We start from the raw sequence: 20,463 nt of genomic DNA on the forward strand, positions 1-20,463 counted from the left end.
GACCTCACTAGTTAGTGTAACACACCCATGGAAGAGCAGATTGACACCACTCTCTCAAAGTAACACACCCAGCGAAGAGCAGATTGACCCCACTCTGTCAATGTCACACACCCAGGTAATATCAGACTGACTCCACTCTGTCAATGTAACACACCCAGCGAAGGGCAGACGGACCACAATCTGTCCATGTAACAAACCCAGGAAAGAGCAGATTGACCCCACTCTGTCAATGTAACACACGCAGGAAAGAGCATACTGACCTCACTCTGTTCGTGTAACACACCCAGGAAAGAGCAGACTGACCCGACTCTGTCAATGTAAAACACCGAGTTAAGAGCAGCCTGACACCAGTCTGTCAATGTAACCCGCCAAGGAAGAGCATACTGACCCCACTCTGTCAATGTAACACTCCCAGGGAGGAGCTGCCTGACCTCACTAGTTAGTGTAACACACCCATGGAAGAGCAGATTGACACCACTCTCTCAAAGTAACACACCCAGCGAAGAGCAGATTGACCCCACTCTGTCAATGTCACACACCCAGGTAATATCAGACTGACTCCACTCTGTCAAAGTAACACACCCAGCGAAGGGCAGACGGACCACAATCTGTCCATGTAACAAACCCAGGAAAGAGCAGATTGACCCCACTCTGTCAATGTAACACACGCAGGAAAGAGCATACTGACCTCACTCTGTTAGTGTAACACACCCAGGAAAGAGCAGACTGACCCGACTCTGTCAATGTAAAACACCGAGTTAAGAGCAGACTGACACCACTCTGTCAATGTAACACACCGGGCGAAGAGCTGACTGACCCCACTCTGTCAATGTAACATACACAGGAAAGAGCAGATTGACCCCACTCTGTTTATGTAACACACCCAGGGAAGAGCAGCCTGACCTCACTCTGTTAGTGTAACACACCCAGGGAAGAGCAGACTGACACCACTCTGTCAATGTAACAAACCCAGGAAAGAGCAGAATGACCCCACTCTGTCAATGTAACACACCCAGGGAAGAGCAGACTGACCCGACTCTGTCAATGTAACAGACGGAGTGAAGAGCAGACTGACCCCACTCTGTCAATTTTACACACCCAGTGAAGAGCAGACGGACCCCAATCTGTCAATGTAACACACCCAGGGAAGAGCAGACTGACATCACTCTGTCAATGCAACACACCCAGGGAAGAGCAGACTGATCCCACTCTGTCAATGTAACAGACCCAGGGAAGAGCAGACTGACCCCACTCTGTCAATGTAACACACCCAGGGAAGAGCAGACTGATCCCACTCTGTCAATGTAACACACCCAGCGAAGAGCAGACGGAACCCACTCTGTCCTTGTGTCACACACACGGAAGAGCAGATTGACCAAAATCTGTCATTGTAACAAACCAAGGAAAGAGCAGACTGACCCCACTCTGTCAATGTAACACACCCAGTGAAGAGCAGACGGACCCCACTCTGTCAATGTAACACACCCAGGGTCGAGCAGACTGACCCCACTCTGTCAATGTAAACCACCCAGGAAGAGCCGACTGACCTCACTCTGTCAATGTAACACACCCAGGGAAGAGCAGACTGACATCACTCTGTCAATGTAACACACCCAGGGAAGAGCAGACTGATCCCACTCTGTCAATGTAACACATCCAGGAAAGAGCAGACTGACCCCACTCTGTCAATGTAACACACCCAGGGATGAGCAAAATGCCCCCACTCTGTCAATGTAACCCACGCAGGGAAGAGCAGATTGACCACACTCTGTCAAGATAACACACGCCGGGAATAGCCGATTGACACAACTCTGTCAATGTAACCCACCCAGGGAACAGGAGACTGACCCGACTCTGTCAATGTAACACACCCAGGGAAGAGTTAACTGACCCCACTCTGTCAATGTAACACACCCAGGGTAGAGCAGACTGACCCCACACTGTCAATGTAACACACCCAGTGAAGACAAGACTGAGCCCACTCTGTCAATGTAACACACCCGGGAAAGAGCAGACTGACCCCACTCTTTCAATGTAACCCAACCAGGAAGAGCAGGCTGACCTCACTCTGTCAGTGTAACACACCCAGGGAAGAGTGGACTGACCGCACTCTGTCAGTGTGTGACAGCCAGGGAAGAGCAAACTGACCCCACTCTGTCAATGTAACACACCCAGGGAAGAGCAGACTGACGGCAGACTGTAATGTCACACACCCAGGGAAGAGCAGACTGACCCAACTCTATAAATGTAACACACCCAGGGAAGAGCAGACTGACACCACACTGTCAATGTAACCGAACCAGGGAAGAGCAGACTGACCCCACTCTGTCAATGTCACACACTCATGAAGAGCAGACTGACCCCACTCTGTCAATGTGTGACACCCAGGGAAGAGCAGACTGACAGCAAAGTGTCAATGTAACACACCCAGGGAAGAGCAGATTGACCCAACTCTGTCAATGTAAAACACCCAGGGAAGAGCAGACTGACCCCACTCTGTGAATGTAACACACGCAGGGAAGGTCAGACTGACGTCACTGTCAATGTAACACACCCAGCGAAGAGCAGACTGACCTCACTCTGTCAATGTAACACACCCACGGAAGAGTAGACTGACCCTACTCAGTCAATGCAACACACCCTGGGAAGAGCAGATTGACCATACTCTGTCATTGCAACCCACCCAGCGAACTGCAGACTGACACCACTCTGTCAATGTAACACACCCAGGAAAGAGCAGACAGACCCCACTGTATCAATGTCACACACCCAGGGAATCACAGACTGACCCCACTCTGTCAATGTAACACACCCGGGGAAGAGCAGACTGACGCCACTCTGTCAATGTAACCCACCCAGGGAAGAGCAGACTGATCCGTCCCTGTCAATGTAACACACCCAGGGAAGAGCAGACTGATCCCACTCTGTCAATGTAACACATCCAGGGAAGAGCAGACTGACCTCACTCTGTCAATGTAACACACCCAGGGAAGAGCAGACGGACCCCACTCTGAAAATGTAACACACCCAGGGAAGAGTAGACTGACCTCACTCTGTCAATGTAACACACGCAGGGAAGAGCAGACTGATCCCACTTTGTCATTGAAACACACCCGGGGAAGAGCAGACTGACCGCAGACTGTCAATGTGACACATCCAGGGAAGAACAGACGGACCCCACTCTATCAATGTAACACAGACAGGGAAGAGCAGATTGACCAAACTCTGTCACTGTAACACACCCAGGGAAGAGCAGACTGACACCACTCTGTCAATGTAACACACCCAGGCAGGAGCAGACTGACCCCTCTCTGTCAAAGTAACACACGCAGGGAAGAGCACACTGACCCCACTCTGTCAATGTAACAGACCCAGGGAAGAGCAGACTGACCCCACACTGTCAATGTAACACAACCAGTGAAGAGCAGACTGAACCACTCTGTCAATGTAACATAGCCAGGGAATAGCAGACTGACCCCACTCTGTCAATGTAACCCAACCAGGGAAGAGCAGACTGACCCCACTCTGTCAATGTAACACACCCACGGAAGAGTAGACTGACCCTACTCAGTCAATGCAACACACCCTGGGAAGAGCAGATTGACCAAACTCTGTCACTGTAACACACCCAGGGAAGAGCAGACTGACACCACTCTGTCAATGTAACACACCCAGGCAGGAGCAGACTGACCCCTCTCTGTCAAAGTAACACACGCAGGGAAGAGCACACTGACCCCACTCTGTCAATGTAACAGACACAGGGAAGAGCAGACTGACCCCACACTGTCAATGTAACACAACCAGTGAAGAGCAGACTGAACCACTCTGTCAATGTAACATAGCCAGGGAATAGCAGACTGACCCCACTCTGTCAATGTAACCCAACCAGGGAAGAGCAGACTGACCCCACTCTGTCAATGTAACACACCCACGGAAGAGTAGACTGACCCTACTCAGTCAATGCAACACACCCTGGGAAGAGCAGATTGACCATACTCTGTCATTGCAACCCACCCAGCGAACTGCAGACTGACACCACTCTGTCAATGTAACACACCCAGGAAAGAGCAGACAGACCCCACTGTATCAATGTCACACACCCAGGGAATCACAGACTGACCCCACTCTGTCAATGTAACACACCCGGGGAAGAGCAGACTGACGCCACTCTGTCAATGTAACCCACCCAGGGAAGAGCAGACTGATCCGTCCCTGTCAATGTAACACACCCAGGGAAGAGCAGACTGATCCCACTCTGTCAATGTAACACATCCAGGGAAGTGCAGACTGACCTCACTCTGTCAATGTAACACACCCAGGGAAGAGCAGACGGACCCCACTCTGAAAATGTAACACACCCAGGGAAGAGTAGACTGACCTCACTCTGTCAATGTAACACACGCAGGGAAGAGCAGACTGATCCCACTTTGTCATTGAAACACACCCGGGGAAGAGTAGACTGACCGCAGACTGTCAATGTGACACATCCAGGGAAGAACAGACGGACCCCACTCTATCAATGTAACACAGACAGGGAAGAGCAGATTGACCAAACTCTGTCACTGTAACACACCCAGGGAAGAGCAGACTGACACCACTCTGTCAATGTAACACACCCAGGCAGGAGCAGACTGACCCCTCTCTGTCAAAGTAACACACGCAGGGAAGAGCACACTGACCCCACTCTGTCAATGTAACAGACCCAGGGAAGAGCAGACTGACCCCACACTGTCAATGTAACACAACCAGTGAAGAGCAGACTGAACCACTCTGTCAATGTAACATAGCCAGGAAATAGCAGACTGACCCCACTCTGTCAATGTAACCCAACCAGGGAAGAGCAGACTGACCCCACTCTGTCAATGTAACACACCCACGGAAGAGTAGACTGACCCTATTCTGTCAATATGTGACACCCAGGGAAGAGCAGACAAACCTCACTCTGTCAATCTAACACACCCAAGGAAGAGCAGATTGACCAAACTCTGTCATTGTAACACACCCACGGGAGAGCTGACTGACCCCACTCTGTCAATGAAACAAAATCAGCGAAGAGCAGACTGACCCCACTCTGTCAATGTAACAGTCCCAGGGAAGAGCAGACGGACCACACTCTGTCAATGTAACAAACCCAGGGAAGAGCAGACTGACCCCACTCTGTCAATGGAACACACCCAGGAAAGAGCAGACTGACCCCACTCTGTCAATGTAACAGACCCAGGGGAGAGCAGACTCACCCCACTCTGTCAATGTAAACCACCCAGGAAGAGCAGACTGACCTCACTCTGTCAATGTAACACACCCAGGGAAGAGCAGACTGACATCACTCTGTCAATGTAACACACCCATGGAAGAGCAGACTGACCCCACCCTGTCAATGCAACACACACAGGAAAGAGCAGACTGACCCCACTCTGTCAATGTACCAGACCCAGGGGAGAGCAGACTGACCCTACTCTGTCAATGTAACACACCCAGAGAAGAGCAGACGGTCCCCACTCTGTCAATGTAACACACACAGCGAAGAGAAGACTGACCCCACTCTGTCAATGTAACATACCCAGGGACGAGCAGACAGACCCCACTCCCTCAATGTCACACACCCAGTGAAGAGCAGACTGACCCCACTCTCACAATGTAACACACCCTGGGAAGAGCAGTCTGACCCAACTCTGTCAATGTAACACACCCAGGGAAGAGCAGACAGACCCCACTGCGTCAATGTTACACACCCAGTGAAGAGCAGACTGATCCCACTCTGTCAATGTAACACACACAGGGAAGAGCAGACTGACGCCACTCTGTCAATGTAACACACCCAGGGAAGAGCAGACTGACACCACTCTGTCAATGTAACACACCCAGGGATGGGCAGACGGACCCCACTCTCTCAATGTAACACACCCAGGGAAGAGCAGACTGACACCACTCTGTCAATGTAACTCACGCAGGGAAGAGTAGACTGAGCCCACTCTGTCAATGTAACACACCCGGGAAAGAGCAGACTGACCCCACTCTGTCAAAGTAACACACCCAGGGAAGAGCAGGCTGACCTCACTCTGTCAGTGTAACACACCCAGGGAACAGCAGACTGATCTAACTCTGTCAATGTAAAACACCCAGGGAAGAGTAGCCTAACCCCACTCTGTCAATGTAACACACCCAGGGAAGAGCTGACTGACGCCACTCTCTCAATGTAAATCACCCAGGGAAGTGCAGACTAACCCACTCTGTCAATGTAGCACACACAGGGAAGAGCAGACTGACCCCAAACTGTCAAATTAGCACACCCAGGGAAGAGCAGACTGAAGCCACTCTCTCAATGTAACACACCCAGGGAAGAGCAGACTGACCCCACTCTGTCAATGTAACACACCCGGGGAAGATCAGACTGACCTTACATTGTCATTGTAAAACACCCAGCAAAGAGCAGACTGACCCCACTCTGTCAATGTAACAAACCCAGGGAAGTCTAGACGTTCCAAAAACTCTCAATGGAACACACCCAGGGAAGAGCAGACTGATCCCACTCTCTCAATGCAACACACACAGGGAAGAGAAGACTGACCCCACTCTGACAATGTAACACACCCAGTGAAGAGCAGCCTGACATCACTCTGTCAATGTAACACACCCATGGAAGAGCAGACTGATCCCACTCTGTCAATGTAACACATCCAGGAAAGAGCAGACTGACCCCACCCTGTCAATGTAACACACCCAGGGATGAGCAAAATGCCCCCACTGTGTCAATGTAACCCACCCAGGGAAGAGGAGACTGACCCGACTCTGTCAATGTAACACACCCAGGGAAGAGTTAACTGACCCCACTCTGTCAATGTAACACACCCAGGGTAGAGCAGACTGACCCCAAACTGTCAATGTAACACACCCAGTGAAGACCAGACTGACCCCATTCTGTCAATGTAACACACCCAGGGAATAGCAGACTGACCCCACTCTTTCAATGTAACCCAACCAGGGAAGAGCAGACTGACCTCACACTGTCAATGTCACACACCCAGGGAAGAGTGGACTGACCCCACTCTGTCAGTGTGTGACAGCCAGGGAAGAACAAACTGACCCCACTCTGTCAATGTAACACACCCAGGGAAGAGCAGACTGACGGCAGACTGTAATGTAACACACCCAGGGAAGAGTAGACTGACCTCACTCTGTCAATGTAACCTACCCAGCCAAGAGCAGACTGACCCCACTCAGTCAATGTTACACACCCAATGATGATCAGACTGACCCCACTCTGTCAATGTCACACACCCAGGGAAGAGCAGACTGACACCACACTGTCAATGTAACCCAACCAGTGAAGAGCAGACTGACCCCACTCTGTCAATGTGTGACACCCAGGGAAGAGCAGACTGACAGCACTGTGTCAATGTAACACACCCAGGGAAGAGCAGATTGACCCAACTCTTTCAATGTAAAACACCCAGGGAAGAGCAGACTGACCCCACTCTGTGAATGTAACACACGCAGGGAAGGTCAGACTGACGTCACTGTCAATGTAACACACCCAGCGAAGAGCAGACTGACCCCACTCTGTCAATGTAACACACCCACGGAAGAGTAGACTGGCCCTACTCAGTCAATGCAACACACCCTCGGAAGAGCAGATAGACCATACTCTGTCATTGTAACCCACACAGCGAACTGCAGACTGACACCAATCTGTCAATGTAACACACCCAGGAAAGAGCAGACAGACCCCACTGTATCAATGTCACACATCCAGGGAATCTCAGACTGACCCCAATCTGTCAATGTAACACACCCGGGGAAGAGCAGACTGACGCCACTCTGTCAATGTAACCCACCCAGGGAAGAGCAGACTGATCCGTCCCTGTCAATGTAACACACCCAGGGAAGAGCAGACTGACCCCACTCTGTCAATGTAACACATCCAGGAAAGAGCAGACTGACCTCACTCTGTCAATGTAACGCACGCAGGGAAGAACAGACTGATCCCACTTTGTCATTGAAACACACCCGGGGAAGAGCAGACTGACCGCAGACTGTCAATGTGACACATCCAGGGAAGAGCAGACGGACCCCACTCTGTCAATGTAACACACCCAGGCAGGAGCAGACTGACCCCTCTCTGTCAAAGTAACACACGCAGGGAAGTGCAGACTGATGTCACTCTGTCAATGTAACACACACAGGAAAGAGCAGACTAACCCCTCTCTGTTAACGTAAATCACCCAGGGAAGAGCAGACTGAACCCACTCTGTAAATGTAACACACCTAGGGAAGAGCACACTGACCCCACTCTGTCAATGTAACAGACCCAGGGAAGAGCAGACTGACCCCACACTGTCAATGTAACACAACCAGTGAAGAGCAGACTGAACCACTCTGTCAATGTAACATAGCCAGGGAATAGCAGACTGACCCCACTCTGTCAATGTAACCCAACCAGGGAAGAGCAGACTGACCCCACTCTGTCAATGTAACACACCCAGGGAAGAGTAGACTGACCCTATTCTGTCAATATGTGACACCCAGGGAAGAGCAGACAAACCTCACTCTGTCAATCTAACACACCCAGGGAAGAGCAGATTGACCAAACTCTGTCATTGTAACACACCCACGGGAGAGCTGACTGACCCCACTCTGTCAATGAAACAAAATCAGCGAAGAGCAGACTGACCCCACTCTGTCAATGTAACAGTCCCAGGGAAGAGCAGACGGACCACACTCTGTCAATGTAACAAACCCAGGGAAGAGCAGACTGACCCCACTCTGTCAATGGAACACACCCAGGAAAGAGCAGACTGACCCCACTCTGTCAATGTAACAGACCCAGGAAGAGCAGACTGACCTCACTCTGTCAATGTAACACACCCAGGGAAGAGCAGACTGACATCACTCTGTCAATGTAACACACCCAGGGAAGAGCAGACTGACATCACTCTGTCAATGTAACACACCCATGGAAGAGCAGACTGATCCCACTCTGTCAATGTAACACACCCAGCGATGAGCAAAATGCCCCCACTGTGTCAATGTAACCCACCCAGGGAAGAGCAGATTGACCCCACTCTGTCAAGGTAACACACGCGGGGAATAGCAGACTGACACAACTCTGTCAATGTAACCCACCCAGGGAAGAGGAGACTGACCCGACTCTGTCAATGTAACACACCCAGGGAAGAGTTAACTGACCCCACTCCCTCAATGTAACACACCCAGGGTAGAGCAGACTGACCCCACACTGTCAATGTAACACACCCAGTGAAGACCAGACTGACCCCATTCTGTCAATGTAACACACCCAGGGAAGAGCAGACTGACCCCACTCTTTCAATGTAACCCAACCAGGGAAGAGCAGACTGACCTCACTCAGTCAATGTCACACACCCAGGGAAGAGTGGACTGACCCCACTCTGTCAGTGTGTGACAGCCAGGGAAGAACAAACTGACCCCACTCTGTCAATGTAACACACCCAGGGAAGAGCAGACTGACGGCAGACTGTAATGTAACACACCCAGGGAAGAGTAGACTGACCTCACTCTGTCAATGTAACCTACCCAGCCAAGAGCAGACTGACCCCACTCAGTCAATGTTACACACCCAATGAAGATCAGACTGACCCCACTCTGTCAATGTCACACACCCAGGGAAGAGCAGACTGACCCAACTCTATAAATGTAACACACCCAGGGAAGAGCAGACTGACACCACACTGTCAATGTAACCCAACCAGTGAAGAGCAGACTGACCCCACTCTGTCAATGTGTGACACCCAGGGAAGAGCAGACTGACAGCACTGTGTCAATGTAACACACCCAGGGAAGAGCAGATTGACCCAACTCTTTCAATGTAAAACACCCAGGGAAGAGCAGACTGACCCCACTCTGTGAATGTAACACACGCAGGGAAGGTCTGACTGACGTCACTGTCAATGTAACACACCCAGCGAAGAGCAGACTGACCCCACTCTGTCAATGTAACACACCCACGGAAGAGTAGACTGGCACTACTCAGTCAATGCAACACACCCTGGGAAGAGCAGATTGACCATACTCTGTCATTGTAACCCACACAGCGAACTGCAGACTGACACCACTCTGTCAATGTGACACACCCAGGGAAGAGCAGACTGACCCCACCCTGTCAATGCAACACACACAGGAAAGAGCAGACTGATCCCACTCTGTCAATGTACCAGACCCAGGGGAGAGCAGACTGACCCTACTCTGTCAATGTAACACACCCAGAGAAGAGCAGACGGTCCCCACTCTGTCAATGTAACACACACAGCGAAGAGAAGACTGACCCCACTCTGTCAATGTAACATACCCAGGGACGAGCAGACAGACCCCACTCCCTCAATGTCACACACCCAGTGAAGAGCAGACTGACCCCACTCTCACAATGTAACACACCCTGGGAAGAGCAGTCTGACCCAACTCTGTCAATGTAACACACCCAGGGAAGAGCAGACAGACCCCACTGCGTCAATGTTACACACCCAGTGAAGAGCAGACTGATCCCACTCTGTCAATGTAACACACACAGGGAAGAGCAGACTGACCCCACTCTGTCAATGTAACATACCCAGGGAAGAGCAGACTGACACCACTCTGTCAATGTAACACACCCAGGGAAGGGCAGACTGACCCCACTCTCTCAATGTAACACACCCAGGGAAGAGCAGACTGACACCACTCTGTCAATGTAACTCACGCAGGGAAGAGTAGACTGAGCCCACTCTGTCAATGTAACACACCCGGGAAATAGCAGACTGACCCCACTCTGTCAAAGTAACACACCCAGGGAACAGCAGGCTGACCTCACTCTGTCAGTGTAACACACCCAGGGAAGTGCAGACTGAACTAACTCTGTCAATTTAACACACCCAGGGAAGAGTAGACTAACCCCACTCTGTCAATGCAACACACCCAGGGAAGGGCTGACTGACGCCACTCTGTCAATGTAAAACACCCAGGGAAGTGTAGACTAACCCCACACTGTCAATGTAACACACACAGGGAAGAGCAGACTGACCCCACTCTGTCAATTTAGCACCCCCAGGGAAGAGCAGACTGACCCCACTTTGTCAATGTAACACACCCAGGGAAGAGTAGACTGAGCCCACTCTGTCAATGTAACACACCCGGGAAATAGCAGACTGACCCCACTCTGTCAAAGTAACACACCCAGGGAAGAGCAGGCTGACCTCACTCTGTCAGTGTAACACACCCAGGGAAGTGCAGACTGAACTAACTCTGTCAATGTAACACACCCAGGGAAGAGTTGACTAACCCCACTCTGTCAATGCAACACACCCAGGGAAGAGCTGACTGACGCCACTCTGTCAATGTAAAACACCCAGGGAAGTGCAGACTAACCCCACACTGTCAATGTAACACACACAGGGAAGAGCAGACTGACCCCACTCTGTCAATTTAGCACCCCCAGGGAAGAGCAGACTGACCCCACTCAGTCAATGTAACACACACAGCGAAGAGCAGGCTGACCCCCCTCTGTCAATGTAACATACCCAGGGAAGAGTAGACTGAAGCCACTCTCTCAATGTAACACACCCAGGGAAGAGTAGACTGACCCCACTCTGTCAATGTAACACACCCGGGGAAGATCAGACTGACCTTACTTTGTCATTGTAACACACCCAGCAAAGAGCAGATTGACCACACTCTGTCAGTGTAACACACCCAGGTAAGAGCAGACAGACCACAATCTCTCAATGTAACACACCCAGGCAAGTGCAGTCTGACCCCACTCTGTCATTCTAACACATCCAGGGAAGAGCAGACTGACCCCACTCTGTCAATATAACACACCAAGGGAAGAGCAGACTGACTCCACTCTGTCAACGTAACACACCCAGGGATGAGCAGACTGACACCACTCTGTCTATGTACCACTCCCAGGTAAGAGCACACTGACACCACTCTGTCAATTTAACCGACCCAGGGAAGAGCAGACAGACCCCACTCTATCAATGTAATTCATCCAGGGAAGAGCAGACTGATTCCATTCTGTTAATGTGACACACCCAGGGAAGAGGAGACGGACCCCACTCTGTCAATGGAACACACCCAGGGAAGAGCAGATTGATCCCACTCTGTCAATGTCACACACCCATGTAATATCAGACTGACTCCACTCTGTCAATGTAACACTCGCAGGGAGGAGCAGCCTGACCTCACTAGTTAGTGTAACACACCCATGGAAGAGCAGACTGACACCACTCTCTCAATGTAACACACCCAGCGAAGAGCAGATTGACCCCACTCTGTCAATGTCACACACCCATGTAATATCAGACTGACTCCACTCTGTCAATGTAACACACCCAGCGAAGAGCAGACGGACCCAAATCTGTCAATGTAACACACCCAGGGAAGAGCAGACTGACCCCACTCTGTCAATGTAACAAACCCAGGAAAAAGCAGATTGACCCCACACTGTCAATGTAACACACGAAGGAAAGAGCATACTGACCTTCCCTCTGTTAGTGTAACACACCCAGGGAAGAGCAGACTGACCCCACTCTGTTATTTAAAAACACCAAGGGGAGAGCTGACTGACCCCACCCTGTAAATGGTACCGACCCAGGAAAGAGCAGACTGATCCGAGTCTGTCAATGTAACACACTCAGGGAAGAGCAGACTGACCCCACTCTGTCAATGTAACACACCCAGGGAAGAGCATACTGACCCAACTCTGTCAATGTAACACATTCAGGGAAGAGCAGACTGAACCCACTCTGTCAATGTAACACACCCAGGGAAGAGCAGACTGAGCCAACTCTGTCAATGTAATGCACCCAGGGAAGAGCAGACTGACCCACTCTGTCAATGCAACACACACAAGGAAGAGCAGACTGGCCATAATCTGTCAATGTAACACACCCAGGGAAGAGCAGACTGACCCAACTCTGTCAATGTAACACACTCAGGGAAGAGCAGACTGACCCCACTCTGTCAATGCAAACCACCAAAGGATGAGCAGACTGACCCCACTCTGTCAATGTAACACACCCAGGGAAGTGCAGACTGACTCTAATCTGACAATGTAACACACCCAGGAAAGGGCAGACTGACCCCACTCTGTCAATGTTACACACCGAGGGAAGAGCAGACTGACCCCACTCTGTCAATGTATCCCACCCAGGGATGTGCAGATTGACCCTAATCTGTCAATGTAACACACTCAGGGAAGCGCAGACTGACCCCACTCTGTCAATGCAACACACCCAGGGAAGCAGACTGACCCAACTCTGTCAATGTAACACACTCAGGGAAGAGCAGACTGACCCCAATCTGTCAACGTAACACACCCAGGGAAGAGCAGACTGACCCAACTCTGTCAATGTAACACACCCAGGGAAGGCAGACTGACCCCACTCAGTCAATGTAACACACCTAAGGAAGTGCAGACTTACCCCACACTGTCAATGTAACCCACCCAACGAAGAGCAGACTGACCCCACTCAGTCAATGTAACCCACCCAACGAAGAACAGACTGACCCCACTTTGTCAATGTAACACACCCAGGGAAGAGCAGACTGACCCAACACTGTCAATGTAACACACACAGGGAAGAGCAGACTGACCCCACTCTGTCAATGTAACACACCCAGGGAAGAGCAGACTGACCCAACTCTGTCAATGTAACACACCCATGGAAGAGCAGACTGACCCAACTCTGTCAATGTAACAAACTCAGGGAAGAGCAGACTGACCCCACTATGTCAATGTAACCCACCAAACGAAGAGCGGACTGACCCCACTCTGTCAATGTAACACACCCGGGTAGTGCAGACTGACCCCACTCTGTCAATGTAACACACCCAGGGATGAGCAGTCTGACCCCAATCTGAAAATGTAACACACCCAGGAAAGAGCAGACTGACCGCACTCTGTCAATGTAACACACCCAGGGAAGAGCAGACTGGCCCCACTCTGTCAATGTAACCCACGCTAGGAAGAGCAGACTGATCCCACTCTGTCAATGTAACACACGTACGGAAGAGCAGATTGACTCTAATCTGACAACGTAACACACTCAGGAAAGAGCAGACTGACCGCACTCTGTCAATGTAACACACCCAGGGAAGAGCAGACTGACCCCACTCTGTCAATGAAACACTCCCAGGGATGAACAGACTGACCCCAATCTGTCAATGTAACACACTCAGGGAAGAGCAGACTGACCCCACTCTGTCAATGTATCCCACACAGGGAAGAGCAGACTGACGCCATTCTGTCAATGTAACACTCCCAGGGAAGAGCAGACTGACCCAACTCTGTCAATGTAACACACCCAGGGAAGAGCAGACTGACCCCACTCTGTCAATGTATCCCACCCAGGGAAGAGCAGACTGACCCCGCTCTGTCAATTTAACACACCCAGGGAAGAGCAGACTGACCCAACACTGTCAATGTAACACACTCAGCGAAGAGCAGACTGACCCCACTCTGTCAATGTATCCCACCGAGGGAAGAGCAGCCTGACCCCACTCTGTCAATGTTACACACTCAGGGAAGAGCAGACTGACCCCACTCTGTCAATGTATCCCACCCAGGGAAGAACCGACTGACGACGCTCTGTCAATGTAACACACCCAGGGAAGGGCCGACTGACCCCACTTTGTCAATGTAACACACCCAGGGAAGAGGAGACTGACCCCACTCTGTCAATGTAACACACCCATGGTAGAACAGATTGACTCAAATCTGACAATGTAACACACCCAGGAAAGAGCAGACTGACCCCACTCTGTCAATGTATCCCACCCAAGGAAGAGCAGACTGACCCCGCTCTGTCAGTGAAACACACCCAGGGAAGAGCCGACTGACCCCATTTTGTCAATGTAACACACCCAGGGAAGAGCAGACTGACCCCACTCTGTCAATGTAACACACCCAGGGAAGAGCAGACTGACCCAACTCTGTCAATGTAACACACTCAGGGAAGAGCAGACTGACCCCGCTCTGTCAATGTAACACACCCAGGGAAGAGCCGACTGACCCCACTTTGTCAATGTAACACACACAGGGAAGAGCAGACTGACCCCACTCTGTCAATGTAACACACGCAGGGAAGAGCAGACTACCCAACACTGTCAATGTAATACACACAGGGAAGAGCAGACTGACCCACTCTGTCAATGCAACACACCCAAGGAAGAGCAGACTGACCATACTCTGTCAATGTAACACACCCAGGGAAGAGCAGACTGACCCCACTCTGTCAATGCAAACCACCAAAGGAAGAGCAGACTGACCCCACTCTGTCAATGTAATACACCCAGGGAAGTGCACACTGACTCTAATCTGACAATGTAACACACCCACGAAAGAGCAGACTGACCCCAATCTGTCAATGTAACACACCCAGGGAAGAGCAGACTGAGCCCACTCTGTCAATGTAACCCACACAAGGAAGAGCAGACTGACCCCACTCTGTGAATGTAACACACCCATGGAAGAACAGATTGACTCAAATCTGACAATGTAACACACCCAGGAAAGAGCAGACTGACCCCACTCTGTCAATGTTACACACCGAGCGAAGAGCAGAATGGCCCCACTCTGGCAATGCAACACGTCCAGGGATGTGCAGACTGACCCCAATCTGTCAATGCAACACACCCAGGGAAGTACAGATTGACTCTAATCTGACAATGTAACACACCCAGGAAAGAGCAGACTGACCCCTCTCTGTCAATGAAACACACCCAGGGAAGAGCAGACTGACCCCACTCTGTCAATGTAACACACCCAGGGATGAGCATACTGACACCAGTCTGTCAATGTAACACACTCAGTGAAGAGCATACTGACCCCACTCTGTCAATGTAACACACCCACAGAAGAGCAGACTGACCCCACTCTGTCAATGTAACACACCTAGGGAAGAGCAGACTGACCCCACTCTGTCAAAGTAACTCACCCAGTGAAGAGCAGACTGACCCAACTCTGTCAATGTAACACACTCAGGGAAGAGCAGACTGACCCCACTCTGTCAATGTATCCCACACAGGGAAGAGCAGAATGACCACGCTCTGTCAATGTAACACACCCAGAGAAGAGCCGACTGACCCCACTTTGTCAATGTAACACACCCATGGAAGAGCAGCCAAACCCCACTCTGTCAATGTAACACACCCAGGGAAGAGCCGACTGACCCCACTTTGTCAATGTAACACACCCAGGGAAGAGGAGACTGACCCCACTCTGTCAATGTAACACACCCAGGGAAGAGCAGACTGAGCAAACTCTGTCAATGTAACACACTCAGGGAAGAGCAGACTGACCCCACTCTGTCAATGTATCCCACCCAAGGAAGAGCAGACTGACCCAGCTCTGTCAGTGAAACACACCCAGGGAAGAGCCGACTGACCACAGTTTGTCAATGTAACACACCCAGGGAAGAGCAGACTGACCCCACTCTGTCAATGTAACACACCCAGGGAAGAGCAGACTGACCCAACTCTGTCAATGTAACACACTCAGGGAAGAGCAGACTGACCCCGCTCTGTCAATGTAACACACCCAGGGAAGAGCCGACTGACCCCACTTTGTCAATGTAACACACACAGGGAAGAGCAGACTGACCACATCTGTCAATGTAACACACCCAGGGAAGAGCAGACTGACCCAACTCTGTCAATGTAACACACTCAGGGAAGAGCAGACTGACCCCACTCTGTCAATGTAACACACCCAGGGAAGATCATACTGACCCAACTCTGTCAATGTACCACACTCAGCGAAGAGCAGACTGACCCCACTCTGTCAATGTAACACACCCAGGGAAGTGCAGACTGACCCAAATCTGTCAATGTAATACACCCAGGGAAGAGCAGACTGACCCACTCTGTCAATGCAACACACCCAAGGAAGAGCAGACTGACCCCACTCAGTCAATGTAACACACCTAAGGAAGTGCAGACTTACCCCACACTGTCAATGTAACCCACCCAACGAAGAGCAGACTGACCCCACTCAGTCAATGTAACCCACCCAACGAAGAACAGACTGACCCCACTTTGTCAATGTAACACACCCAGGGAAGAGCAGACTGACCCAACACTGTCAATGTAACACACACAGGGAAGAGCAGACTGACCCCACTCTGTCAATGTAACACACCCAGGGAAGAGCAGACTGACCCAACTCTGTCAATGTAACACACCCATGGAAGAGCAGACTGACCCAACTCTGTCAATGTAACAAACTCAGGGAAGAGCAGACTGACCCCACTATGTCAATGTAACCCACCAAACGAAGAGCGGACTGACCCCACTCTGTCAATGTAACACACCCGGGTAGTGCAGACTGACCCCACTCTGTCAATGTAACACACCCAGGGATGAGCAGTCTGACCCCAATCTGAAAATGTAACACACCCAGGAAAGAGCAGACTGACCGCACTCTGTCAATGTAACACACCCAGGGAAGAGCAGACTGGCCCCACTCTGTCAATGTAACCCACGCTAGGAAGAGCAGACTGATCCCACTCTGTCAATGTAACACACGTACGGAAGAGCAGATTGACTCTAATCTGACAACGTAACACACTCAGGAAAGAGCAGACTGACCGCACTCTGTCAATGTAACACACCCAGGGAAGAGCAGACTGACCCCACTCTGTCAATGAAACACTCCCAGGGATGAACAGACTGACCCCAATCTGTCAATGTAACACACTCAGGGAAGAGCAGACTGACCCCACTCTGTCAATGTATCCCACACAGGGAAGAGCAGACTGACGCCATTCTGTCAATGTAACACTCCCAGGGAAGAGCAGACTGACCCAACTCTGTCAATGTAACACACCCAGGGAAGAGCAGACTGACCCCACTCTGTCAATGTATCCCACCCAGGGAAGAGCAGACTGACCCCGCTCTGTCAATTTAACACACCCAGGGAAGAGCAGACTGACCCAACACTGTCAATGTAACACACTCAGCGAAGAGCAGACTGACCCCACTCTGTCAATGTATCCCACCGAGGGAAGAGCAGCCTGACCCCACTCTGTCAATGTTACACACTCAGGGAAGAGCAGACTGACCCCACTCTGTCAATGTATCCCACCCAGGGAAGAACCGACTGACGACGCTCTGTCAATGTAACACACCCAGGGAAGGGCCGACTGACCCCACTTTGTCAATGTAACACACCCAGGGAAGAGGAGACTGACCCCACTCTGTCAATGTAACACACCCATGGAAGAACAGATTGACTCAAATCTGACAATGTAACACACCCAGGAAAGAGCAGACTGACCCCACTCTGTCAATGTATCCCACCCAAGGAAGAGCAGACTGACCCCGCTCTGTCAGTGAAACACACCCAGGGAAGAGCCGACTGACCCCATTTTGTCAATGTAACACACCCAGGGAAGAGCAGACTGACCCCACTCTGTCAATGTAACACACCCAGGGAAGAGCAGACTGACCCAACTCTGTCAATGTAACACACTCAGGGAAGAGCAGACTGACCCCGCTTTGTCAATGTAACACACACAGGGAAGAGCAGACTGACCCCACTCTGTCAATGTAACACACGCAGGGAAGAGCAGACTACCCAACACTGTCAATGTAATACACACAGGGAAGAGCAGACTGACCCACTCTGTCAATGCAACACACCCAAGGAAGAGCAGACTGACCATACTCTGTCAATGTAACACACCCAGGGAAGAGCAGACTGACCCCACTCTGTCAATGCAAACCACCAAAGGAAGAGCAGACTGACCCCACTCTGTCAATGTAATACACCCAGGGAAGTGCACACTGACTCTAATCTGACAATGTAACACACCCACGAAAGAGCAGACTGACCCCAATCTGTCAATGTAACACACCCAGGGAAGAGCAGACTGAGCCCACTCTGTCAATGTAACCCACACAAGGAAGAGCAGACTGACCCCACTCTGTGAATGTAACACACCCATGGAAGAACAGATTGACTCAAATCTGACAATGTAACACACCCAGGAAAGAGCAGACTGACCCCACTCTGTCAATGTTACACACCGAGCGAAGAGCAGAATGGCCCCACTCTGTCAATGCAACACGTCCAGGGATGTGCAGACTGACCCCAATCTGTCAATGCAACACACCCAGGGAAGTACAGATTGACTCTAATCTGACAATGTAACACACCCAGGAAAGAGCAGACTGACCCCTCTCTGTCAATGAAACACACCCAGGGAAGAGCAGACTGACCCCACTCTGTCAATGTAACACACCCAGGGATGAGCATACTGACACCAGTCTGTCAATGTAACACACTCAGTGAAGAGCATACTGACCCCACTCTGTCAATGTAACACACCCACAGAAGAGCAGACTGACCCCACTCTGTCAATGTAACACACCTAGGGAAGAGCAGACTGACCCCACTCTGTCAAAGTAACTCACCCAGTGAAGAGCAGACTGACCCAACTCTGTCAATGTAACACACTCAGGGAAGAGCAGACTGACCCCACTTTGTCAATGTAACACACCCATGGAAGAGCAGCCAAACCCCACTCTGTCAATGTAACAGACCCAGGGAAGAGCCGACTGACCCCACTTTGTCAATGTAACACACCCAGGGAAGAGGAGACTGACCCCACTCTGTCAATGTAACACACCCAGGGAAGAGCAGACTGAGCAAACTCTGTCAATGTAACACACTCAGGGAAGAGCAGACTGACCCCACTCTGTCAATGTATCCCACCCAAGGAAGAGCAGACTGACCCAGCTCTGTCAGTGAAACACACCCAGGGAAGAGCCGACTGACCACAGTTTGTCAATGTAACACACCCAGGGAAGAGCAGACTGACCCCACTCTGTCAATGTAACACACCCAGGGAAGAGCAGACTGACCCAACTCTGTCAATGTAACACACTCAGGGAAGAGCAGACTGACCCCGCTCTGTCAATGTAACACACCCAGGGAAGAGCCGACTGACCCCACTTTGTCAATGTAACACACACAGGGAAGAGCAGACTGACCACATCTGTCAATGTAACACACCCAGGGAAGAGCAGACTGACCCAACTCTGTCAATGTAACACACTCAGGGAAGAGCAGACTGACCCCACTCTGTCAATGTAACACACCCAGGGAAGATCATACTGACCCAACTCTGTCAATGTACCACACTCAGCGAAGAGCAGACTGACCCCACTCTGTCAATGTAACACACCCAGGGAACTGCAGACTGACCCAAATCTGTCAATGTAATACACCCAGGGAAGAGCAGACTGACCCACTCTGTCAATGCAACACACCCAAGGAAGAGCAGACTGACCATACTCTGTCAATGTAACACACCCAGGGAAGAGCAGACTGACCCCACTCTGTCAATGTAACACACCCAGGGAAGAGCAGACTGACCCAGCTCTGTCAGTGAAACACACCCAGGGAAGAGCAGACTGACCCAACTCTGTAAATGTAACACACTCAGG

Source organism: Chiloscyllium punctatum, chromosome 23 (genome assembly GCF_047496795.1).
Source record: "Chiloscyllium punctatum isolate Juve2018m chromosome 23, sChiPun1.3, whole genome shotgun sequence".
Taxonomy (NCBI): domain Eukaryota; kingdom Metazoa; phylum Chordata; class Chondrichthyes; order Orectolobiformes; family Hemiscylliidae; genus Chiloscyllium; species Chiloscyllium punctatum.